Source organism: Tachypleus tridentatus, chromosome 4 (assembly GCF_004210375.1).
Source record: "Tachypleus tridentatus isolate NWPU-2018 chromosome 4, ASM421037v1, whole genome shotgun sequence".
Classification (NCBI taxonomy): domain Eukaryota; kingdom Metazoa; phylum Arthropoda; class Merostomata; order Xiphosura; family Limulidae; genus Tachypleus; species Tachypleus tridentatus.
Window position 1 is genome coordinate 42,774,149 of NC_134828.1, and position 27,019 is coordinate 42,801,167.

Genomic DNA, 27,019 nt, shown 5'->3' on the forward strand with positions numbered 1-27,019 from the left:
TTCTTAAATTATGATCTGTATTAACGTTTTTCAATAACTGTGGTGTGCCCAGAAATGTTTGTTTGTTTTTTGAATTTCGCACAAAGCTACTCGAGGGCTATCTGTGTTAGCCGTCCCTAATTTTGCAGTGTAAGACTAGAGGGAAGGCAGCTAGTCATCACCGCCAACTCTTAGGCTACTCTTTTACCAACGAATAGTGGGATTGACCGTAACATTATAACGCCCCCACGGCTGAAAGGGCGAGTATGTTTGGCGCGACGGGGATGCGAACCTGCGACCCTCGGATTACGAGTCGCACGCCTTAACGCGCTTGGCCATGCCCAGAAATAGCCCGTGGTGTTGCGTTGTACTTAACTACAAATATAAAAATAAAGAAACCTGAGTGAAATGTTTAGAAGGATAATAATACTAGCATAAACATTACATATATATACATAATGATACATGATACAATCATCTAAATTTGATCAACATAATACAATTTTATCATAATATAAAAATACTAAAGTATAAATATTATACATTTCTAATGTGTGTTTATGGATTAATTGTTGCCAAGTTCAATTTAAAATGTAAAACAAGATAAAATCATATGAGGGAAGGAATGTGAAGGCAATGATGTAAAAATTTGCACAAGTAACACTTTTTTTTCTTATCTGGATCCAATGAGTAATTTGACCATATCTTTAATGGTATGACGCTAGTAATCTAATAATATCAAATGAAAACATTGTCATCAATCTATTGGTGATTTTATTTGTTGTTAAGCGCAAAGCTATACAAAGAGCTATCAGTGCTCTGTCCACCATTGGTATAGAAACCAGGTTTCTAGCGGTTAAAGTCTGCAGACATGTCATTTGGGGTTTATCAAATCCACTTATAAACTTTAACTTGCTATACCAACAGTATAAGCAAAAGCATAATTGTGGCGAAAGGGCTATAAACTATACTATAATGAAGATGAAATGGGTAGTTAAAGTTTGTAATTAATTACAAGTAAATCTTTTCAGATTTTAGATTGACGACAAGCATAAACTATTTATGTTGAGTGTTTAAAATTTGCCAGATTTTCAATTCATAAACTTTGAAAATGGATAATGATAGAAGTAAAACGAACGTTACTAGTAACAGTTCTACTTCTAATAGTGATAGTACTAACAGCGATAGTGAAGATAAGGAAGCAGGCTTAGGCAAAGTGAGAGAAGTCAAAATCAGTCGAAGTTTCATCTACTGAGTATCAGCCAAAAAGAAAGGGTGCTGCAAAAGATATTTTAAGACAAGATATCGAAAATCTTCTTAGTAAGAGGAACGAACTAAGGCCGTGTGAACGCGAAATGTCTTTGCGAATGAGAAAACTTTCAATTGATGTGCTGGAAAAACTCAATAGGCGTTTTGAAATAACCAAACAATCTGAAATTTCCGCTAAAGAAGACGAAGATTTTCATATGCATGAAATGAAGCAAAAGATTCTTAGCGAATCGAACATGTTACGTTGGGTCTTGTTTGAAATTGAAAGCTCAAGAATTTTTAGTGGGATCGTTTTTTCAGTTATTTTGTTAAATAGTATATTATTGATAGCGCAGACATTCGAAGCTACTGAAGTTCGTGCAGGCAAATGCTAACAGATTTAAGTTAATAAGGGTTTCTATTTCAGTTTTATCAGAACGAAATTAAGTGTAGCAGAAAACCACATATCACTGAGAGAGTCCAATTCTATTTTTAGAAGTCTATTGAAATTTGAACCACACCATCCAGTGGCTGGATTGATAACATTAATTGAGCCACTTGAGCACATAGAGCAGTGGTTTTCAACCCGTGATCCGCGGATCCCTGGGGATCCGCGAAGTTCGCCCAGGGGATCCGCAAGACCGACAGATGTACAATGTGCAATTAATGTAGTATCAATGTGTATCAATATGTAGTATCACATCAATGTAGGTACAGTAGTACACTGTATCAATGTAATTAGTGCATCTTGTCGAGATAACTCGTCGTTCACATCTGAAACCAGCAACCTTCGCTAACGTTAGGGAAGAACTGCGCGCGCACATTTGCAGTCGAGCAGTCCAGTTATGACGACGACCTACGTCATTTAATTGAAACATTTAATGTAGCCAATACTATCCGGCGTGACGCTCTGCTTGTTTACTTCTTGTGTATCAGCTTTATTGTATATTTGAATTTACCTCGAACTCGCTTAACTAGGAGAGGTACAATAGGAAGGAAGGAACGAATGAGAGCGCGAGGTGGCAGATTACCAAATAAGGTCATCAGTGTTAATCGAAGGTCGGGACTCAGACGTGCGCACGTGACGTCTATGCGGAGCGTGGGAAAGGCAGGCAGGAGGCTACTGCAACACTGCTGAAGAGAAAACTATAGATGAATGAAGAAATGCGTGCGTATCGGCTTGTATGAGTTCGATGACGAAGCATTGCCGAAAGAACGGTGTAGAATAGGCGTCATTCAAGGTTACAGAACTGTATGCGTTATCCAATCATGCAGCGCCAGGCGCTACTGATGTATAGCCTAGCGTAGTTTAATTTAAACCATAAAACATTGTCTCAGATTACTCGTCATCGGCTAGACAACGTGAAGTGTGAGTACCTATTCAATTTTTTTATTTTTTATTGAATGCTTGTAAATGGATTTGAAGAAAGAAAACGTTATAAAAATTGATAAAAATCAGAAGACTCGACTATATGATTCAGATTATTTAGCTTTTGGATTTATTGCTAGCGACGATCGGAACTGCCCATCACCATTATGTTTAGTTTGTGGTGAGAATTTATCAAACAGTTCAATGCTGCCATCTAAGTTGAAGCGTCATCTGATATCAAAACATCCTAATTTGGCTGATAAAACCAAAGAATACTTTCAAAGACTGAAAGAATCTACTTCAAAACAAGCTCGTATATTTGAAAGGAAGTTCAACATCAGCAAAAAAAGCGAACCAAGCAAGCTTTGCTGTGGCAGAGATCGTAGCCAAGCAGATGAAGCCACATACAATCGCTAAATCGTTAATATTACCAGCATGTGTTACCATTGCGAAGATTTTTTTTGGAGATGCTGCTGCTGAAGAAATTAAGAACATCCCTCTGTCTGACAACACAATAGGCAGGCGGATTACGGACATGTCAGTTGATATCGAAAAAAGGGGTTATGTTAAAATTGAAAGCTGCTGATTTTTTTGCTATTCAAGTGGATGAAAGCACAGATTTAAGTGGAAAATCACAGTTACTTGCTTTTATTAGATTTATTGAAAATGATGGAATTGTCGAAGACTTTTATGTTGCAGAGAACTACCAGAAACAACGAAAGGACAAGATATATATGATGCACTTACCTCGTACTTGAATCACTGGGACTTGACATGGGAAAAGTGTGTTGGAATATGCACAGATGGTTGTCCTTCAATGATTGCAAGTGTAAAGGTTTTGTCACATTGGTAAAGCAATCTCAGCCAAATATTTTCATAACACATTGCTTTCTTCATCGTGAAGCTCTAGTTGCCAAAGCTATTGGCCCAGAGCTAAAAGAGGTACTTGATATGGTGGTCAAGATGGTCAACTACTTAAAGTCAAGGCCAGTGAAATGCCGGCAGTTCACTAAACTTTGCGAAAGCATGGATGCTGAACATGTCACGCTTCTATTTCATACAGAAGTCCGATGGCTCTCTCGAGGACGAGTGCTATCTCGATTTTATGAACTTAGAGAAGAACTAATGATTTTCTTTACAAGCAACAATATTGAATATGTGAAATTTCTGAGTGACGAAAGTTGGTGTTTAAAATTGGCCTACCTATCTGACATCTTCCAGCACCTGAATAATTTGAATATGAGTATGCAAGGGAAAAGGAGAACATTCTAACTTCGGTAGATAAAATCAATGCGTTCAAAAGGAAATTGATTATTTGGAAAAAGCATGCTTCGCGAGGCAATTGTGAAATGTTTCCCACTTTAGTTCAAAGAACAAATTTAATTGACATTTTGCCATTGATAATTAACCATCTGGAATCTTTAATTAAAGGATTGGATAAATATTTCCCTTCAATATCGCTTGAAGAGTATGATTGGATTAGAAATCCATTTGTTGAATCTTTGAACGTGGATTTCAGTTTGACCGACGAGGAAGAGTTGGCAGGTATTTCAAATAACCGGACACTTAGAATGAAACACACTGAACTTGATCTGGACTCATTTTGGATTTTAACTGCAAAAGAATATCCATCAATCTCGAATAAGGCTCTGCGCATTCTCCTGCAGTTTTCTACATCATACCTGTGTGAAATAGGATTTTCCACCATGACGAACATTAAAAGTAAGAAAAGAAATAAATTACTAGCACTTGAAGAAGAGATGCGTGTATGTCTTTCTAAAACCAGGCCAAACTATCCAGTTCTGTTCAAAAATCACCAAGGACAAATTTCACATTAATTTGTAATTCTCTTGAATAAACAAATTTAGATGGTACTGTATTGTGTTTTTGTGTATATAAACCGTTTTTATTTCATTGAAAAAATCTTATATATATATATTCATGTACAAGGGATCCGCAAGAAAAAATGAGCTCCTCGGGGGATCCGCGCCTGCAAAAAGGTTGAAAAGCACTGACATAGAGTATGAAATATTCAGGGGTTTATAATTTTGTAATATATTATTACTATTCACGATTTGGTATATATTAAGTCCAATGACTGTCATTAGCCTTTAGCTGATGTAGTTCGATAACAGTTAAAAAGTTGTAATTTAAGATGTTGATGTAAGGTTGTGCCGCTTCAAAAGTTGAAAATCTATAGGTTAATTCTGTGATGCAGAGTAGTGCCTTTCTGTGAGTTAAAAAAGGGTTTACATTAATTCTATCAAATATACATACAGTTCTACTTTAAATTTTAAAAAAGTTGAAAAGGCTGTGAGTTAAGTTATGATGAATAAATAATAAATTTCTTGTGTGTAAGAAGAGATAAAGAGACTGAATACGGTGCTGCTACATGACTGTTCATTCTCATTGAAACATGGATAAGGCTTCATTGGTGTCAACATCCTTACTCAACATGCAGTATTTAAACAGTATTTATCCAGGTGAGCCAGGTTTTATCATGAGAACAATAAAGGAAGGAAGTTGACTAAAATTAAATCAGTGTGGTTTTCTCTACACATGTTATTTTAAACATGCTCATTAACACAGCAAAGAATAAAATCACAATCAACGTGATGATATTACAAGAAGATATAAATGCTTGGTTTATTCACATACCACACTTTCCTGCCTTCATTATTTCAAGCTTAACCACAAGGTAACAGTTAACTTTAATTTTAAAATTAATATATTTTTTAAATTCCTTCTCTAGTTAAGGAATATGTTAACTTTCTTTTACTACTGAAAACATGCAAAAAGAAAACCTCATAATCCTTAAGTAAAAAAAAATCATAACCAAAATTGCTCCATAAAAATATCTTAACAAGGAATAAAATAGATATTCCAAAACTTTAAGAATGAAGTCATAGATGTATATGAAAATGACACTTTATAACAGATGCAAGTACACACTACATATACAAACCTTTTACAAGTGACATTTAAATAAATGCAATCTAAATTCTTGATACAACAAAATTACCAATAAAACGAATCATTATCCCTATTTAACATAATTTAACACACTAGACCAGTGGTTTTCAACCCGTGATCCGCGGATCCCTGGGGATCCGCGAAGTTCGCCCAGGGGGATCCGCAAGACCGACAGATGTACAATGTGCAATTAATGTAGTATCAATGTGTATCAATATGTAGTATCACATCAATGTAGGTACAGTAGTACACTGTATCAATGTAATTAGTGCATCTTGTCGAGATAACTCGTCGTTCACATCTGAAACCAGCAACCTTCGCTAACGTTAGGGAAGAACTGCGCGCGCACATTTGCAGTCGAGCAGTCCAGTTATGACGACGACCTACGTCATTTAATTGAAACATTTAATGTAGCCAATACTATCCGGCGTGACGCTCTGCTTGTTTACTTCTTGTGTATCAGCTTTATTGTATATTTGAATTTACCTCGAACTCGCTTAACTAGGAGAGGTACAATAGGAAGGAAGGAACGAATGAGAGCGCGAGGTGGCAGATTACCAAATAAGGTCATCAGTGTTAATCGAAGGTCGGGACTCAGACGTGCGCACGTGACGTCTATGCGGAGCGTGGGAAAGGCAGGCAGGAGGCTACTGCAACACTGCTGAAGAGAAAACTATAGATGAATGAAGAAATGCGTGCGTATCGGCTTGTATGAGTTCGATGACGAAGCATTGCCGAAAGAACGGTGTAGAATAGGCGTCATTCAAGGTTACAGAACTGTATGCGTTATCCAATCATGCAGCGCCAGGCGCTACTGATGTATAGCCTAGCGTAGTTTAATTTAAACCATAAAACATTGTCTCAGATTACTCGTCATCGGCTAGACAACGTGAAGTGTGAGTACCTATTCAATTTTTTTATTTTTATTGAATGCTTGTAAATGGATTTGAAGAAAGAAAACGTTATAAAATTGATAAAAATCAGAAGACTCGACTATATGATTCAGATTATTTAGCTTTTGGATTTATTGCTAGCGACGATCGGAACTGCCCATCACCATTATGTTTAGTTTGTGGTGAGAATTTATCAAACAGTTCAATGCTGCCATCTAAGTTGAAGCGTCATCTGATATCAAAACATCCTAATTTGGCTGATAAAACCAAAGAATACTTTCAAAGACTGAAAGAATCTACTTCAAAACAAGCTCGTATATTTGAAAGGAAGTTCAACATCAGCAAAAAAGCGAACCAAGCAAGCTTTGCTGTGGCAGAGATCGTAGCCAAGCAGATGAAGCCACATACAATCGCTAAATCGTTAATATTACCAGCATGTGTTACCATTGCGAAGATTTTTTTTGGAGATGCTGCTGCTGAAGAAATTAAGAACATCCCTCTGTCTGACAACACAATAGGCAGGCGGATTACGGACATGTCAGTTGATATCGAAAAGGGGTTATGTTAAAATTGAAAGCTGCTGATTTTTTTGCTATTCAAGTGGATGAAAGCACAGATTTAAGTGGAAAATCACAGTTACTTGCTTTTATTAGATTTATTGAAAATGATGGAATTGTCGAAGACTTTTTTATGTTGCAGAGAACTACCAGAAACAACGAAAGGACAAGATATATATGATGCACTTACCTCGTACTTGAATCACTGGGACTTGACATGGGAAAAGTGTGTTGGAATATGCACAGATGGTTGTCCTTCAATGATTGCAAGTGTAAAAAGGTTTTGTCACATTGGTAAAGCAATCTCAGCCAAATATTTTCATAACACATTGCTTTCTTCATCGTGAAGCTCTAGTTGCCAAAGCTATTGGCCCAGAGCTAAAAGAGGTACTTGATATGGTGGTCAAGATGGTCAACTACTTAAAGTCAAGGCCAGTGAAATGCCGGCAGTTCACTAAACTTTGCGAAAGCATGGATGCTGAACATGTCACGCTTCTATTTCATACAGAAGTCCGATGGCTCTCTCGAGGACGAGTGCTATCTCGATTTTATGAACTTAGAGAAGAACTAATGATTTTCTTTACAAGCAACAATATTGAATATGTGAAATTTCTGAGTGACGAAAGTTGGTGTTTAAAATTGGCCTACCTATCTGACATCTTCCAGCACCTGAATAATTTGAATATGAGTATGCAAGGGAAAAAGGAGAACATTCTAACTTCGGTAGATAAAATCAATGCGTTCAAAAGGAAATTGATTATTTGGAAAAAGCATGCTTCGCGAGGCAATTGTGAAATGTTTCCCACTTTAGTTCAAAGAACAAATTTAATTGACATTTTGCCATTGATAATTAACCATCTGGAATCTTTAATTAAAGGATTGGATAAATATTTCCCTTCAATATCGCTTGAAGAGTATGATTGGATTAGAAATCCATTTGTTGAATCTTTGAACGTGGATTTCAGTTTGACCGACGAGGAAGAGTTGGCAGGTATTTCAAATAACCGGACACTTAGAATGAAACACACTGAACTTGATCTGGACTCATTTTGGATTTTAACTGCAAAAGAATATCCATCAATCTCGAATAAGGCTCTGCGCATTCTCCTGCAGTTTTCTACATCATACCTGTGTGAAATAGGATTTTCCACCATGACGAACATTAAAAGTAAGAAAAGAAATAAATTACTAGCACTTGAAGAAGAGATGCGTGTATGTCTTTCTAAAACCAGGCCAAACTATCCAGTTCTGTTCAAAAATCACCAAGGACAAATTTCACATTAATTTGTAATTCTCTTGAATAAACAAATTTAGATGGTACTGTATTGTGTTTTTGTGTATATAAACCGTTTTTATTTCATTGAAAAAAATCTTATATATATATATTCATGTACAAGGGATCCGCAAGAAAAAATGAGCTCCTCGGGGGATCCGCGCCTGCAAAAAGGTTGAAAAGCACTGCACTAGACAATAAAAATACTTTACATTTTCACTCATATCACGATACCACAGTGAAAGTCTTTAACAAAGAAGAACTATAAATAAATTTTGTTTGTTTATTTTGAATTTCATGCAAAGTTGTACAAGGACTATCTGCCCTAGCCATCACTGATTTAGCAGTGTAAGACTAGAAAGAAGGCAGCTAGTCATCATCATCCCCCACCAACTATTGGGCTACTCTTACCAATGAATAATGGGACTAACCATCACATTATAATACTCCCACAGCAGAAAGGGTGAACAAGTTTGGTGTGACCTGGAATCAAACTTGTAACCCTCAGATTTCAAGTCAAGCGTCCTAACCACTTGGCTATGCTGGGCCATAAATAAATAAATACCTTTTTTACATAAGTTACATTAAACATAACTGATGGGATCTTCTAAAATACAACAGCAAAATGTTTTAATGTAAGTCTTAATAATTAAAATAATTGATGTTCATGAATCTCAACTTTACAACACAAGTAAAATTCTTTAAGATGAAAACTTAGCTCAATGATATCATAAAACACTGCATTATATATGTGTTTAGAATTCTCTATAATAATTAAAATCAGTGCAAGAAGTTAACACAAAGTGAACTGTTTATTTATGGAATATGCCACAAAATATTCACAATAATCATGAAAAGAAGTAACTTTTTTACCAGAGAAATATAAAATGCTTACAATGAATGATGGAAACAGAAAATATTTAACAAAGATTATGAATAAAACCTTCCAACAATGATATTATTTAAATTATAAAAATAACCAGGACAGTGATTAGCATAACATAAAAATTATAATTTATTAAAATGATTAAACCTAAACTTACAACAGATTCAAAGCATGAGATAAACCTCAATAATCAAGAAAAGATGCACATGTATCAGCATAGGCTCTTGTCAATAAAACACAACAAGTATGATATAACACCATAATTATTAAATGTGACACAGTATACATTTATAAATAAAGGAGAAGAAGCAAAATTAAGACAAAATGTAGAGTTATATATATGTACAAAACTAATTACAGTAACATACCCTCAAAATATGAATATAAAATTAACATATTCGAAAAGTGTACAGTAGCTGTGAGGTACAACTCTCTTCACCTCCATTTTAGCTCTAACTCCATATTTTCTAATGTGGCTGTCAATCCTTGATTGGCCACTATTATGGCATTGATAACAGCTTTGAACAGGGCTTAAGTCCAATTAGTCTGACCAAACTCCATCTACAGCTAGAAGATCTGATACTCTAATTACAAAGGTGGTGTTAAAGACTATCCTCAACAGCTTTTTCCACAAGATTCTTATTCTCACCTGTGTATTCAGTGGAACCATTTTTCTATCCAAGATATTTCTCCTATCTTCCTTCTGGATTGGTTTATTCGTTCTTTTCTCCCATCTCCCAGTGTATTTGCATCAGGTCCAGTGCATCATCCTCTCCTTGGCTGCCCACTTCTGTCCCCTATTGATGAGATCATCCAGGCTTGCATGTGGACCACAGTACACACCTTCATCTTTCATTAACTTCATCGTGTGACCATCTCTTTCTCATTAGGATACTGAACACTCCCTGTTGCCATTCTCCATAACTGTTAAACTGTAAGTGGGTAGATGTTTTCATATTTTTTTTATTTCTTTACAGTAACCTAGTTTTACATGCTGGATATCATTGTGTGATAAGTGGTGTTTGTTTAGGTATAGAAATTCACAAATCAGCACTGTATGGCCTTTCAGGTCTATAATTCTCTTGTTGAGATGGAGTGTTCCACAGGACTGCTAGTAAATTCATCCTCACAGTATATTACATTATGTATGTGTCAATCCTAGATTTACCAACTCATGGTCTATCATGAATACACCAGTGTTGGGATAGCTGATAATCCCACCAATCTTTATTAAATAAATTTGGGTGGGCCTGCTTTTAAAAATAGGGTTTTGTGCCACCCATTACATTTTCTTCAGTGTTGTCTTCCTCTGTTCTCTCTACCTCATTATTCCCTGGCTCCTCTCTTCAAGTGGAGTATGGGAGTTCATACAGTTTACCAGCTCGTAGCTGTTTGAGTGGTGGATCAAAGAGAAATTCTGTTGAATGAGCTCAGTTTCATTCATTTGAGAGTAGATGGTGGTGTTTTATCAGTGTAAATCTTCCTCCTACCATGGACTAGAAATATAATACCCGATACTGTCTGGTTATGAACTGGAGATCATCTCCAAAATGTAGTTCACCACTGCAACTGGGATTCCTCATCCTACTGAAGCCTAGATGTCAGTTTCTAGATAGTGTTGTGTTGAATTAGAGCTGAATCAGTCAATATAAGTCCTCATACATGTGGTTGGTAGGGAGCCCTCATTCTACTGTAGACTGAATGATAATTTCCCCATGTCACTAAGTTTTAGATATGAGTGAACCACCATGTTGCTTTCCTCTTTGCTAGTATTGTCCAGATGATGGGTTGCTGAGAGGCCTGTTGTTGGTTGTGGTCTTGTTCTGCACACATGTACTTGATTAGAATGGTCGAATGGAACCTGTTTTCCATTCTGCTTTCTCATCTTGAAGTAAAAAGGCTAGGGCCCCTCCTGTTATCACAGATAGAACAATAAATACCTGATGCTGTCTGGTTTTGGACTGGAGATAACCCATAGATTATGGTGTGATGTACAATAGCCACTATATGTGGTTTAGCACATCTAATGGAGTATCTTATGTGTTCCTTTTCTGTCAAATTAGCAACACGCATTTTTTTTTATAATGGATGAAGAGTATACTTTGTTTAGATGTGGTACAGTCTCCCACATCTGTATTCTTTTACCAAGAGATGTTTCTCTCCATGTATTTTCTTTGGATGCTTTTCAAAGGATACTCATCTAGGTAAATTTTGTATTGGTCCCTCCACCATGTCAGTATGGTGGGATTCTAGCTATTATGTGAGAGGAAGTAAGGTATTGTATAAAAAGTTAAAATGTCCCTACATTGAAAATATATTTCTTACAAATATTTACATTATCCCACACTTCTCACCCTATCTCTTCATTTCTGTTGCTTCTTTTTTTCCTAATCTCAAAGTGAAGATTGGATGCTACAGTATAGAAGGGATCATCTGCAAAAGGAGTGTGTTATGTTCCTATTGGTGAAGGGTTGCCACAGGATTATTTACATGCTACAACACAGCTCTACCATGTTAAACACATTGTGTAGGTGGGAGTATTAAAACTAATTGCAAGTGAAATATTTGTGCATATGGAGGGCAACACAAAATGATAAAAGCTATTGTGTGACTGAAGTTTATTTTATAAATATATTTTCAGTGTAGGAAAATTTAAGTTTTAAGAATTGAAAAGACTAAGTTAAAAGTTGATATACAGCTGTGCATTTTTAAGAACTAAAAAAGGTTGTAAATTGAGCTATTAGCATAGAGTTTTACATCTCCAACAGTTAAATAGGCTGTATGTTAAGATCTTATGCAGTTTTGTATTTTACAAAAATTAAAAATGCTGTAAGTTAAGTCTGTAATCAAGATTTGTTGTTTTCTAAGAACTAAAAAGTTTTAATTTAATGCTTTGAAATAGATATATGTCTGTTCAAAAGTAAAATAAACTGTGAGTGAAGGAGATCTTAATAAAGAGTTGTGCTTTTACAAGAGCTGAAAAGTTTAAATTAAGACCTTTGGGCAGAATGTATGTTTTTCAAGAGCTAAAAGGACTGTAAGCTAAAGTCTTGGTTTACATTTTTGCTTGAGGGTTAATAGAAATATTTTTTGCTTGAATAGCAGTGCCACTAACCTTCCATAAGTCACAATTATTCTTGTACTTTATAACAAACCACAATAAATGTAGCAAGCTGTAACAAGTCTTGGTATCAGAGAAACTTGTTTCAGTACCTTTGTCTTCCATTTCACGTTTCTTCCATTTACTGTGGTTTTTCAGTAACTGGTATGTACAGTATTATGCCCTTTTATTAATTTTGTTGTTTATTTATGTTATTTGTTATATACATACACATATTTTTATCCCATTCCATGTTTCTTCCATAGTTTTTTTTGCTACCTGCTAAACACGGCACTGTCTTTTAGTTATTTCTGGTCTTTAGTTTATATACATTATATACATATGCATTTTAGAGTAATGCTTGATGTTTATTATTGCACATTGGTAAAATAATTTTTATATATCAATGTCACTGTTTTTTCCAAGTAGGAACAAAAATTTTGGGACTTTTGTATAGCAAGTTATAGTTAATTTGTATTAATATTATACTCAAAACTCTAAAGAATTTTTTTCCAAAAAGGAAATGCCAACAGCTTTAATTTTCTGTATCTCCTTATCATGAAATAAAATTGTGATTTGATGTTTTCATTTATTACAGGGTTCTATTTGAATGTCTTAGATAACATGTTCCTAGCATTTTACATAACTGAAATGACTCTCAAGATATTTGTTTAGAGAAAATTCTACTTCCATAGTGGATGGAATTTGTTGGGTATGACTAATTTGAAATTAAAGTTACTTGATGTTGTAACTGCTGTTTTATCAACTTTTAGTTAAATTTGTAGTTTTTGTTTTGTGACTTTTTAAACAGTGATGTGGTTTGAGTTATCTTGTGAAGAATATAAGTGTTTTACAGATTTTTAGGTTGAGTTCATATAAAAATGTTAATGTCTGTATCTCCTGTGTATTTTGTTCTTTCATGAATAAGTGAAATACCAAGAGAATAAACTTTTTTTTTTCTTTTTGACAGTAACAAAATAATGTAATTTATGAAGAACATAACTGTTTTACCAGCTTTAGGTCAAGTTTATTTAAGAAATGGTTATCTGTATACTTCCTGTGTAATTTGTTTCTCCATTTCATAAGCATTTAAAAGATCAAAATAATAAACGTTTTATTCATTCTGGTAGCAATATGAATGAGTTGAATACAAAAGCTTGCTGTTAATTCACCTATATATTGTACCTAATCAAAGATTGAAATAACTAGCTAAGATAACTTGTAAGAAATTATAAACTTTAGGAAGAACACTAAGGATTTTTTGATTCAACTGTTTCATGTTTTAGTGTTAAATTTAATTACCTTTTTCCTTTTTAGATTTTATTATTGTAATGCTGAGTGTGTTTGAGTTGATGTTGTCTTTGATGGCAGAGAGTGTGGGGAACTTCCAAGCTGTTTCAATCTTCCAAGTCCTACAAATCTTCAGAACCATTTGAGCCTTACGTTCTCTTAGGGTGTTGCGAACTATCAGGTTTAACATGATTTACACCATTATGAATTACCAATGATCACAACTCATATGAATAGTCCTTGTGACATTTTCTAAAACTCTCTGACCTTCACTGTTTATGTAGTTATTTTAAACATTGATTGAGGTAAAATTGGAGTAATCTAGATGACTTGTAGTTTGAAAAAGACATGATGTTTGTTTGTTTTTAATAATATGCATCTTTATCACAATACTATATATGTTTTTAGTAATTTTTTTATCAAATGTTTATCCCAAAATAAGTATATAACTAATAAGTAACTTTTTATTGAAGTCAAAAAACAGTTATCAGATTTCCACCCCAAGAGTTATCTTTTTCAAATCTTAATGTAATGAATACTTACAGCACTGTTACATAATGATGCATAGACCTGATGTATAAGCCCTTAATGTAGTATAGGGGATGCCCATAAAGTTTGTGGCATGATCTATTATAAAGAAAAAGATATATTGCTTTAACTGTGATTTATTTTTCAACATAATCTCAACTTGAGTCTATACACTTGTGTCAGCAGTGTTCTAAGGCTTTTATGCCCTTCTGAAATAATTCTTCTTATTGATCATCATTCCATCACTGAATAGTTTGTATGAGATCATCATCACTCTGAAATATTTGATTATTTAGAAAGAGGTTATGGTTTGAGAAGAGAAAAACAGTTGCTTGGGGCTGAATCTGGTGAATAAGGGGTTTGACTGAATAACTTGAAGCCAGTATCATGGATAGCATTCAAATTTATAAATGAAAGAGCACATTTTTCTGAGTTACCCTCTTCTCTTTTTTGATTTCTTGATGCAAATTGTTCATTATGGGTGCATAGTATTCTTCTGTAATGGTTTGATCCCTTTCCAAATAATCAACTAGTAAAATTCTTGGCATCCCAAAAAAATGATTCTATGATCTTCCAAGTAGAGGTTTGTGATTTGAACTTCTTTCTTTGGTGTGGATGAACTGGGGTGTTTCCATTGAAATATTTACATTTTTTTCTTAGGGTGAAGTAGTGAACTTATATTTTATCTATAGCTACCTTGGGAGTTGGCATTGGCTTTTAATAACTTGAATTCTTTACTGCTCAGATTACAACATTTTTTAAACTTACTTGGCACTAACCTTACTCATGCCCAAATTGTCATTCAGAATGTTTGCCACAATTCTTTTACTAATTCCTACTTCCTCTGTTAACTTCCTAACTGTAATTATTCCACAGGGTGTTTGGAAAATCACTGTGCACTTATATATTTATTAACAGACATGTTTCAATATAGAATACAGGAGGTAAATATGAATGACAATTATAAACAATGTTGAAAGTGATCCCCATTGGCTTCAATACAGGCCTGCATTCTTCTTATCTTACTTCTAAATACCGCCATCAGTTGCTGGCTTGAAATAGGCTGAATAAAATATGATTACAAAATTGCACAGTGACTTTCCGAACACTTATATATAATCAAATCATGAACTTTATCTACAATTTATTTTGTTTTAAATGCTTAGGGCTGAGTGACATCAGATTATTTTCTTGATTGTCTACTATACTTAAACTCAGCACACCACTTTTAACTGTTGAATATGCTAGAGCACCATCTCCTTATATTTCTTCCATGTTCTAATGAATTTCTTTTAACAAAATTTTTTAACACAGCATGAAGTTTAGTCTTCTACATAATTCTCAACACTGTTTACTTCTTTTTACAACACACAAAATAAGCTTGATAATTTGTTTACCCATAAAAAGGTTCAAACTTAAAATATTTCAGAAAAAAAATCATAATGCCATTATTTTTAGGCAGCCCTCAATGCTAAAATTGTTGGCAGTGCTAAATATATGAGTACTGTACTGTGCAAAAGTGTTGGACAAAGTCAAAAATTATATTTCAGGCTACTTTCAAAAAACAATACAAAGTAAATCACAGGTGAAATATACAAATTTTATCAATCTTCATATCTACAACAGTAGAAACTTGGTTGAAGTGCTTGACTTTAGCAAAGTTAATATTTTGTGTGCCCCCCTTTTGCTTTAATTGCAGACAGTCTTTCAGGCATTGTTGCAACGTATTTAATCAGTGTCCTTTGGGATTTTACTCCAAATATCTCTAATACACTCCCATAAAGGTTTTTAGGAAGTAACATTTGATTTGTCAAATCCCAGATCTGCTCATTTGGTTTGAGTATGGGGCTCTGTGGGGGCCATTACATCATTTAAATGACTCCAGCAGCTTCTTTCTTAGCTAAGTAATTTCTGCATATGTGGGATGAGTGTTTGTGGCAATTATCTTCTTAATAGTGGAATTCTTTACCAATAATGTACAAACCACTGGATATACCATGATGGATCAGTATTTAATAGTACTTGGGATGGTCCATTATTCCATATATTTTGCAAATACCTCCTGTTGCCTTAGCAGAAAAACACCCCAAATTATCACACTGCCTCCTCCATGCTTCAGGGTAGGAGCTATGCATTGAGGTAAGTATCTTTTACCTTTCATTCACTGTACATACAACTTATACTTGGAACCAAATATTTCAAAACTTGGACTTGTCTGTTCATGTCACCCTTTTCTAATCATCAATAGTCCAGTTTAGCAAGTTTTAGTCTCTTGACAATACTTGAAGATTGAAGTAACGGTTTTTTAAGTACTACATGGGCAAATATTTTAATCTCATTGAGTCTTCTTGATGCAGTAGATCTGTACAATTTTCTGTCACTTGGTACATAATTGTTTATCTCATGCTTGAAATCAGTGACAGTCTTCCTTCTGTTACTAAGGGAGCATAAACAAAGATACTTAACATCAGTATCATTGAGTTTAGGTGTTCTGCATCTTCATTTCCTATTTTTAAGTTTATCTGTCAAAATGTAATGATCTGGGACGAACTTTGCAATGTTTGTGGAGCATTTTAAATCTGCAACAGTTTGTCGGAGAGTCCAACCAGCATCACAAAAAGCTCTTATGCAAACTCTCTGACCTTCTGACAATTCCCTATGCTTTATGGACCATGAAATTACAATAAAACTTAATATATAGTGCTAAACACTGTTTTTATCAATATTTATTTGTAGAGTGCTACTAAACTGATTTCTTTTAGCATATACCAGTACCATATTCTAGCTTCTTTTTATATAGTTAAGACGCTGCATGGGGTACTATGAGTTATTTCATGCCATAAATTTTATCAGAATCTTTATTCGAGCAGAACCATTATGACATACCCTTGGTACAAGTATATAAGAATTCTGAAGAATGATAAATATTCTCAACCTGGCTCATTTAATTGTCAACAGAGATCAATGAAGAATTACCATAGTGTTGAAATTTACAATCTGTAATGGCATGGAATAATTAACCATAAAATGGAAAGAATGACAAAATATTCTCTCATGCCAACACTTTTGCACAGTATGTAAGTGGACTGGATTACTGTAGAATACTAAACAAACATTTCTTTGTTATCAACTGATGTACAGTTGTAATATTATCTCAAAATATTGTTAGCAGTGACAGCACCCCATTGATGAAACAATAAATCATAATTTTTATAAGTATGTATGTAAATGAAAAGGTATATTTAATTAACTTTAATAGTGGCCAGGTTAATTTTTAGATTTGCTCAAAGTACTTAGCTTACTCTGATTGGAAGTTACTATTCTCATACCACCTGCTGTATATATAGTCATGCCAGTTTATAAAAATATATATATCTAATGGTGGTCAGTAAAGAAAGATTGAAATAACTGATTGTAATAACTTGTAATAAAAAAACAAGATGAGGGTCAGAAAACAGACATTTGAATTCTGACATATTAATTTTCTAAAGTTATAGAATATTTGAAATTGTGTTATTTTCCTATTTATTCTATTATGTGTGTATTAGTTATTCTGGTTGTTGTATGTAGGTTTCGAAAAGTCTACAAATTATCATAAACACATTCTTTCAATCAATTCAATCAATGGGTGCTACTGGAACCTTGATGGCCTTGTTTATGTGTATCCTTTATTGTAACATGTTAATGATTATTATTAATGAGTTACAGTAAATGAAATGAAGTTTGAATAAAGTTATATGTGTACCTCACAAAGACAACTACAATAAGAGGGCAGGCATGATCTAGTGAGTAGCATGCTCAGACTGTTAACCCAATGCTGCAAATATGTTTTCTGTACTTGGTGGCATAGGTGTTCTGTATGACTGATGGTCAAATTCTGCAATTCAGTCAGATAATAGTAGCTCAAGAGTTGGTGATTGGTTGGGTAGTTCTTTTCTCTGTGGTTTGCCTTCAAAAATAGGGAAGACTAGGAACAAATAGTCTTTCTATAGCTTTGTGTAATATACTGAAATATGCATATATATATATGTGTGTGTGTGTGTGTAAAGATCCCTTAATGAATATACAAGTGCATCATCATAAAATATTTTGGGTCTTGAAAGTAATCTTTAGATTATCTTGAATTTTTGATTAATGTAAAAATGCTAATATTGGCTTAATTATTAGCGATATAACTAGTGTATAAACATTTAAATTCCATAATGCCATTTCAAGTCAGTATAGATATAAAGTTGAATTTGATTAATGAAATATACACTTTAAATATTTAGGTATTACACAGTTTTCACATCACTAATGTAATAATATATTCTACTAATGAAAAACTATTTTACTTTACATGAACACCTATCAAGCAGAATCATGATATAATGGAAATATGTTTTACTGACACACTGTGTAACACAAATTTTGTTTCTGGATAGTATGTATTATTTCTTAATTGCTTTTGTTGTAAAAGTACTGAAAATGGCCATTATTCTCTTCAAACTTTGCTTTTGTGACCTGGATAATGAAATTTAGAAATTAACCTATTTTCTATGTAAAAAATGGGCAAATTTGCACATTTTCATTTTCAGAAAGTCTGAATCAAGATTTACATGTATATATACTAATGTTATACAAAAATGTTTAGAAGTGAGTAGTTTTTCGATATTTGCAACTGTAATGTAAATCACTTTCACGTATCAACCCCTAGATATAGTCTCCCATCATGTTTTTGTTATATGCTTCTTGGTAGCAGCATTGAAAGTCCAGTATATCTTGGTGGAAGTGCTTGCCTTGCTCCTCTGAGTATGCTCCCATGCTCTCCTTGAATTTATCAAGATGAGTGACAAGGATATGGACTTTCAGGGACATCCTGCAGCCCATTTTGCCATAGTTCTTCACCAGAGCCTAAACCAGTTCCATATAATTTTCAGTCTTGTGATTGCCCAAGAAGACCCCAAACCACTGCAACAAAGCTGCCCCAAGCTTTTTTTTCCTTCTTACTGAGCTTCTTGGGTAATTCTGTGCACTCCAGGATCTTCTTTATTTGTGGTCCAACGAAGACACCAGTTTTGACCTTTGCCTCAGACAGCTTAAGGGAGAAGCCTCAAAGGTACATGAAGGCTGCAGACTCCTTATCGAGAGCTGTGACAAATTGTTTCATAAGACCCAATTCTATGTGCAATGGTGAGAACAACACCTTTTGGAGGTCCACTAATGGCTCACTCTTGACATTGTGCCTCCCCACAGAGAATTCAGTCCATTGTGGCCAATGCTTTCTGTTGTAGTTGGCTGTGGTGTCCCTGCTGTCCAAAAGGCAAAGGTAACAGGAAACTTGGTAAAGCCTCCTTGGAAACCCATCAGGAATGCCACCATTTTGAAGTCTCTGATAATCTCCCAGTCATACTTATCATACTTCAAGGCTTCTAGCAAGGTCTTGATGCTGTTGTATTCCTCTTTGAGGTGCACTGAATGAGCTAGGGAAAGAGATGGATACTTATTCCTATTATGGAGCACCACAGCTCTGAGGCTTCTACAACATTCTAAAAAGTTCTTGAATATTCTTGTAAGTTCGAGAAGATTCTCTATCAGCTACTCAGCACTGAATCTTCCTGGAATGTTCTCAAAAATGGGTAAATTTGAAAATTTCATAACCAAGGTCAAAAAAGCAAAGTTTGAAGAGAAAAATAGGTCTTTTCCATTTACTTTAGGTATAAATAATTGGGAAATAACACTTTGCTGCCCAGGAAAAAGAAAAAGTAAAAATTTGGTTACATAGTGTTATGCAACATTTTTTACCAGATGATATGTTTGCACAACTTATCAAGAATCACTGCTTCATAACATTTAAATCATTTTACAAATATTGTAAAACCCAAATATTTTGGTACATAAATCAGTAGAGAACTCTAAAAAATAAATACTGAAGTATTTTTCTTATTTCTGGTATAAGAAGTTATTTATATTAGGTAAAATCCATTTTAATAAATGTTCAAAGTGTTTTGATTGAATCACATGACATTAAAACATTGATTAGAAATCATACCATCTGAAGATCATGTTAGATTTCCTAGATTATAGGGATTTAAGACAAGGCAGGAAACACATTTCAACAACAGTTAAGGGAGGGTTGCCTAAACTGTAAGACCTTAAAACAATACAAAAAACACATTCAACAATAATTGAGGGAAGTGTACCTTGAAAACTGGGCTTTAAGACAATGCATGAAACTCATTTCAACAACATCTTAAGGAAGGTTGCCTAAATTATAGTATTTATGAGACAATACAGGGAATTAATTTGTAAATATTTTTAAAAACATTAAAGGATTTTAAGACAATACAGGAAACTAATTTCAACAACAATTCAGTGAATGCTATCTAGGTTACTGGAGTTTAAATCAATGCAGTAAACTCATTTCACAAGCCATCCAAGATGATGGCCTTGATTAAAGGATTTTAAGACAATACAGGAAACTAATTTTAATAACAGTTCAGGAAAAGTTACTTAGATAACACTATTTAAAGGCAATGCAGGGTATTTTTTTCAACAACATTCCAGGGTAGATTATCTAGGTTACTGGAGTTTAAAACAATGCAGTAAACTCATTTTACAAACCATCCAGGAAGATTGCCTTGATTAAAGGATTTTAAGACAATACAGGAAACTAATTTCAACACAGTTCAGGAAGTGCTGTCTAGGTTACTAGAGTTTCAAATAATGCAGTAAACTTATTTCAACAACAGTTTAGGGAAGGTTATCTAGATCATTGTACCTCAAGGGATAACAAGAAATTCCTTTCAGTGACAGTTCATGTAGGTTGTTTAGGTTACAGGACTTCTAGATAGTCCAGGGAATTTATTGAAATTATAGTTCAGGATAAGTTATTTAGACTATAGAATATCAATATAAAGCAGTATTTTTATTCTTGTGCCTATCATTTTTGTAATAGTCAAAATTTAACTGATACAAATGAACCCTGCTCTATGAGTTATTTAGCTTTGACAACTTAGATGTCTTTGCAGTAATAGGTAGAAGTCTTTATCACGAAGTCAACAATGAAAAGTTTGGGGACCTTGGTAAATCTATTCTTACACTTTACCAGCTTTTGACTTTGGATGATTGGCTTTTGATTTATAAAGACACTATTAAAGAGAACAAATGTAAATAGAAATAATAGTTAATTATATTTCCCCATATAGTACTTTCACTTTTCAATCCCACCAAGTTTCTGATTATTGCTTTTCAAACTTACATGTGATTAGAATGAATTACACCAGAAAACATTATATAATAAAACATTAAGTAAATGGCAATGATAAAAGATTTTCAAAAGATGTGTAATTAATGTTTATGAACAGTAAATATATCCTCAAATTTTTTAAGCTTAGAATTACCAAAAGGGTCAGTATGGAATCCATTGGCTTTTACCACTGCCGTGGAAATACATACACTGCTGGCCAAAATCTTAAGGCCAATGAACATAAAGAAAAAATATGCCTTTTCATTGTTAGACTCAACCACTTATTTGAGTAGAGCTTCAAAAGATGAAAATAAGAAATTCAGATCCATTTTATTTTGCTTTTGACAGTCAGTACTTTTCAATTCAGATGTACATTATTTTGATTTAAATAATGAGTATTTTTAAGTTCAGACCTCATTAGTTTAATTCTAATAGTTGTGCTTTTTTTAATCCAAGTTTACATTATTTCAATTCTGTTAGACATTTGTTTGTTTAAGTTTTTGCATTTATTCACATTTTCTTGTATAATTGTATATAGAGTAGGGCTGTACATTGCTGGTGTTTATGACATCCAACTTAAAGAGTTAACAGTTCAAAAATAACTGTTTTGTTCACAATATTTTGTTATAATATGATCTATTGTATAATCTCCTTTTCTTTGATTAAGTTAATGATTAAAAATGGTTGTGAGAAATGTGAATAAAATTCATAAAGTCTTGTTTGAGCAGCAAGAACATAAATTATTAACAAAAACCATGGAGGCATGTTCAAGTTGTAAAAATCTGAATTTATAAATGCTACTTACTTCTGTACCACAAAGAGACATTATTTTGCATGCAATGCCATGTAATTTTCTGCATATGCTACAAACCTTGAAGAAATCTTCTACCCCTTGAGTCATTGAGTATTACACCAGCCTATGATATGACCATTATTAGACTCTTAGGTCTCCACCAGTGGAAATGTGTCGTATTCTCCATGTATACTAATTCTCATGATAACTAGCACATGAACACAGGCTCATTCTTTTTTGTTTTCATGTGTATTTTGTTTTCAATAGGCATGCCATACTTTTTGTGTTCATTCATCTTTTCTTAATATTTGACATATAGACTTTTTTCCTTAATTTTCTTTATTATATAAAAGAGCAATACTAAGTTTTAAAACTATCAGTTTGAACTTTCATTTGAATTACATTCAATTTGATTATCTTTTGCTCAACATTATACTTTTGAGACACACAACAGGCTTTGTCCTGTATGTTGAATGAAACAGATTACTCATTACATCCTCTAATCCATAACACAGTTGCTACTGACATCCAGCATAATGAGGTAATCTGTGTTCCAGTTGGTATTCATAATATGTGTCAGGGGTGACAGAATTCAAATATGAGGCATTCTCATGGTGTCACATGTACTTCTGCCTATGAACATGAAGTGTTTTGATGATTAATCCTTGTTCCAATGGAATTGGTCGATCTCAGTTACCTGAAAACCTTGCTTAGAAACTGGTCTGTAATGTGATTTTGTAAATGTTTCAGTGACCATATTTCCATCTTAACTTTTAACGTGGATGATTCATATTAATAGTATACTTGCATACTTTTCAAGGATATAACTAGGCCTATGCACCATCACCATATTTGCCTTATTTTATAACCAATAACAAAAATTCTATATATTTTACAGGAACAGACCACCAACGTCAGTTTCATGGATGAACTGGATTAGACATATATATTAACATGTTTCTGACATCTCACAAGGTTTTTAACACTCCTTCACAAGAGTCATTCAGTACTTGTACTGGTGATCAGAGACACTGAAGATCAGTGTTATTACTACCATTGTGCACCAGAAGTTGGTTCCACTTTGATCTTTGATTCTAGCATAATTCCTGACCTCCTGCTTCTGTTACTTCAGCTGAGTCTGCTCCATCTTTTTAGTGTTTTGCCACAGATGTTTCCATGCATGCTTTTACTTCTCATTTTCCCTTTCCAACATGGAACAGGTAGTTCCACTTTTGTCCTTCATTGCTGGGCACATGCCTTTTCTCCAATAGCTTTTTGCTAAATCCCAGACTTCCTTATTACATAAGCTTCATTCATGTGAATCTATTCTTTCAGTTTCGAGATCTATTATTTTCCTTTTTTTATTTATCTTCAGTTACTTGTATTCATCTCTTATGTAATCCTTATTTCCATTCTTATGTTTCATATTACTTCAGGTGTTTCCATCATGACCCTGTCATTATTGGGTCAATTGGCACATACCTGTTTTTCATTTGATTTTCTTCCATTAATTTTCAGTTACTTTGTTTTATGTTTTGGACTGCTTTGTTAGGTTAGTTACTTCACTTTCTGACTATCACTGCTCTCACCTTCTTCCCTTTCCATGACTTCTGTCTTGCATCTTTTCTTTGTTATATGTTTTTTTGGAGGTATTTCTATTACATTGACATCTCAAACTGATGCAGATCTTCAGTAGTCATCTCTTCTCATTCTAGTTTGTTACCCTTGGAACCAGAGGCTAGATGGCTTCATAAAATCTCACCTTCTTTTGTCCTTTGTCTTTTTGTTACTATTTCTGTTTTAGGATTGGCTGTCATGGGTTATGGAAGTGATTTATTTCAGAAACCAACCCTCATCTTTAGTTCAGTAGAAGCTCTTTTCTTCTGTTTTTGTCTACTAGTGGACTCCATTTGTTACAACCCAGTGCATTCCTTAGTTGTTTTATCAGGAGTTTTCTTTATACTTTTACTTTCCAAATACCTGTTTCAAATACCTTGGGATAATTCCTCAACCATGCTCTAAAGCTTTATTTTCATCTTTTTATTATTTCCATGTTTTGATGGATATTTTTTCCAGTGACAAATGGCCTGATTTGGGATCTCAGACACTTTTCCAAATCCTCATTTGTCTGTCCACCTTTTTCTTTGTTAGGTTTGCCCATACTGATTGAACATTTGTTCTCAGTCTTTGCCTTTACATTAACTATGGTCTCATCTTTTTCAGTGGATTGTCTAGTGGCTTTTTACTTAGAGGTTATATTCTTGAGATCTGTTGTTTCATTACTGTATGGATATTTGGGCTCTGTTTGCCCCTCTGAATGTGGCTTCTTCCATTGTAATCTTCTTTCTTCTTCAGGAATTATTTCATTTGAAGTAGCTGATTTGGTCAACCATTTTAGTCTCAACCACAATTCTATATTTCATTCACTTGGGACATGCTCAGTTTACTTCTTTGTCTTTGTGACTTGGAGCTTTTGCCTACAGCCTTGCCATTATCTTTTTTTATATTTGTTTGATTTTCATATCACGATTCATTTTGACACCTCCTCTATTTTTCCCTCCTTTCTCTGACATAGATCTCTGTTTTTTGTCTCCACGCTTTTTCTTTTGGGTCCATGACCACCACATTCAGTTGTAGATCTCTAATATCATAAACATTCAAGTTCTAGTGACAGATTGACTATCTTATCTAGGCTTGACTCTTCTCACAGAGTGGTTTCTGTATCCTCTGGTTTGTAAGTAGACTTTCTCCTACTATAAACATTCTGTCATCACTACCTTTCTATTCTCCACTTCCACTGATTTGATATTTGAGGCTTCTGTCTGGTGTGATTTAACGTTCTTTTGTACAATTTGTACATATTTCTTCACCAGGAGCCATTCCTCATTTTTGTCTTTTCTTCTGATTTACCTTTTCTTCCCTGACTGCCCCAATCATTGGCAGGGTGTTTGAATATTTCTTTCTTTCATCATCTCTTCCCCTTCTTCCATGTGTTGTCATTCCAACTCAACTTGCTTCTTTTGTTTTGTATGGTGTATTCATTATTTTCTCACTCTTACTGCCCTTTGTTAGCTTTTGCCAGTGTATTTTCTCAGTATGGAATTCCTATTCCTCTAATCATTTAAACTCTTTCCATTTTGCCAATTTGGGCTATGTGCCCTTACTGGTTATTTTCTTCTTCTACGGGTAATGATCCTTTTCTTATTTTTCATGTCTCCTACTGTCATGCTTCTCTTGCCTCTAGGCATTGATGTTCCCTATATTAGGTCTTGCAGGTGGGAATCTAAACAAACCCTAAAATGTTATTGTCTCATTACTTACATCACAGTCAGTTTTTACTTACCTTGGCTTTTATCTCCTTCTAGTTGCCATTATCCACTCTTTAAAGTGGCTTTAATTAGACCATGCAACCCACCAAGTGGCTGTTGGTATTTCACAGAACTTACACAAAATCTACATCAGGTTGGGTCCATGAAAGCTTTAAACCCACCTGCCTCTGCTTAGGGCCTGCTGTTGAGATTTTTTTTTCAAGACTGCTTTTGTGGTTAGGTACAGCCAAATAAGTCTTGGGGTCAATAGTTCTCAGGTCTGAGATGCTGCTTCCTGCATGTGATTTTTATGGTATCTTACCTAAGTATTTCTTCAGTATGGAACAGCCTGATTTATATCCCTAGCCACACTACACATTATGCTCAGCAGTCTGCATTTGAAGTGATGAAGCAATATTGAACAATCTATCATTACACCTACCACAGCAACACATTAGTAATCTTTTACTTTACCACCTCTTTTGGATGAAAAAATAATCTCTTCTTGAAAGAATGCATTATCACATCAAGTGCTGCACCACTAGGCTACTCTCTGCTTTACAGGTGATCACATCATGAGCTTTTCCCTTCCTGATGCTGTTTTTAGAAATGAAGTCATCTTTTTAACTCTCTTCACTGGCCCATACACCAAATACAACATGAGATTCTAGTCCTTTGTTGTGCACAAAGGTGAGCAGTGTTTCTGAAGCTAACAGTTTCCTTACATGAAAGTTTATTTCAGATAAATGCTCATCTCTCTGCACAAAATCCTCTTCTTCCTTTACACTTCTAGTACATTTAGTTTGCCTTCTCGAGAATGAGCCTGTGTACACATTAGTTCTCATGAGATTGCAGTGCATGGAGAATGTACCATCTTCCTATTAGTGGAGGACTATAGTCTGGGGATGATTACATCATAGGCTAGTGCAATACATGTTAACACATGAGGGGGTGGGAGCTTTTTTCAAGACTTGTGGCATGCACAGGAAGTCACACTGAAGTACGTGTGAGATAATGCACTTTGTGGTGTAAAGTGGTAAATATATTCTGAAATAGATTTTTAGTTAATGAATATGTTAACTGTGATAACAAAATTGCTTTTTACTTGTATGTTTGCATGAAGAATTGTCAGCATTTGAAAAGCTCAAGCAAGTTAGTTATACTTTCTTTTAAAATCTGATATTTCTTTTTTATCATAAACCTTTTTTTCTACATTTCATAAGTCTTAATGTTTTTAACAAAATGATGCAAATTTAAAGCAAAAAGTTAAAGTTCTTATTAAAATACAAAATTAAAAATATATATTATATTTGTGCTGCAAAAAATAAAAGTGTAACCCCAATTTATATTATTTAGATAAATACATATGATGTTTAAGAACTATTATCAGCTATACTGTTTGATCTTCTCTGTAATATTGCTTTGTCTTTGAACAGACAGGAAGATAATGTTCTTTATTTATAGATTACATAATTTTATTTAACATTTCTATTTATTTGTAACATACCAGCTTGTTCGTAGCAGTATTAGTGGATAATTTTAACTGATGTTGGAAAATTCTGCTTTAGAAGATCATGACAATGATTTTGAGGTG

The 27,019-nt window shown here is 34.1% G+C and overlaps 1 long non-coding RNA gene across 2 annotated transcripts in view; it reads left to right on the top strand.

Annotated features, from left to right (window-relative positions):
* Nucleotides 1–1,772: 1,772 nt before the first annotated feature.
* The window catches only part of LOC143248971 (uncharacterized), a 29,843-nt gene continuing 4,596 nt past the window's right edge, over nt 1,773–27,019 (top strand). Inside the window, exons 1-2 of one of the 2 annotated variants that reach the window (XR_013027309.1) lie at nt 1,773–5,079; nt 26,936–27,016. This is a non-coding gene — a long non-coding RNA (uncharacterized LOC143248971). Of the gene's footprint in view, nt 5,080–18,423; nt 27,017–27,019 lie in introns of those variants that run through there. The other variant, XR_013027308.1, reaches the window with a different exon arrangement.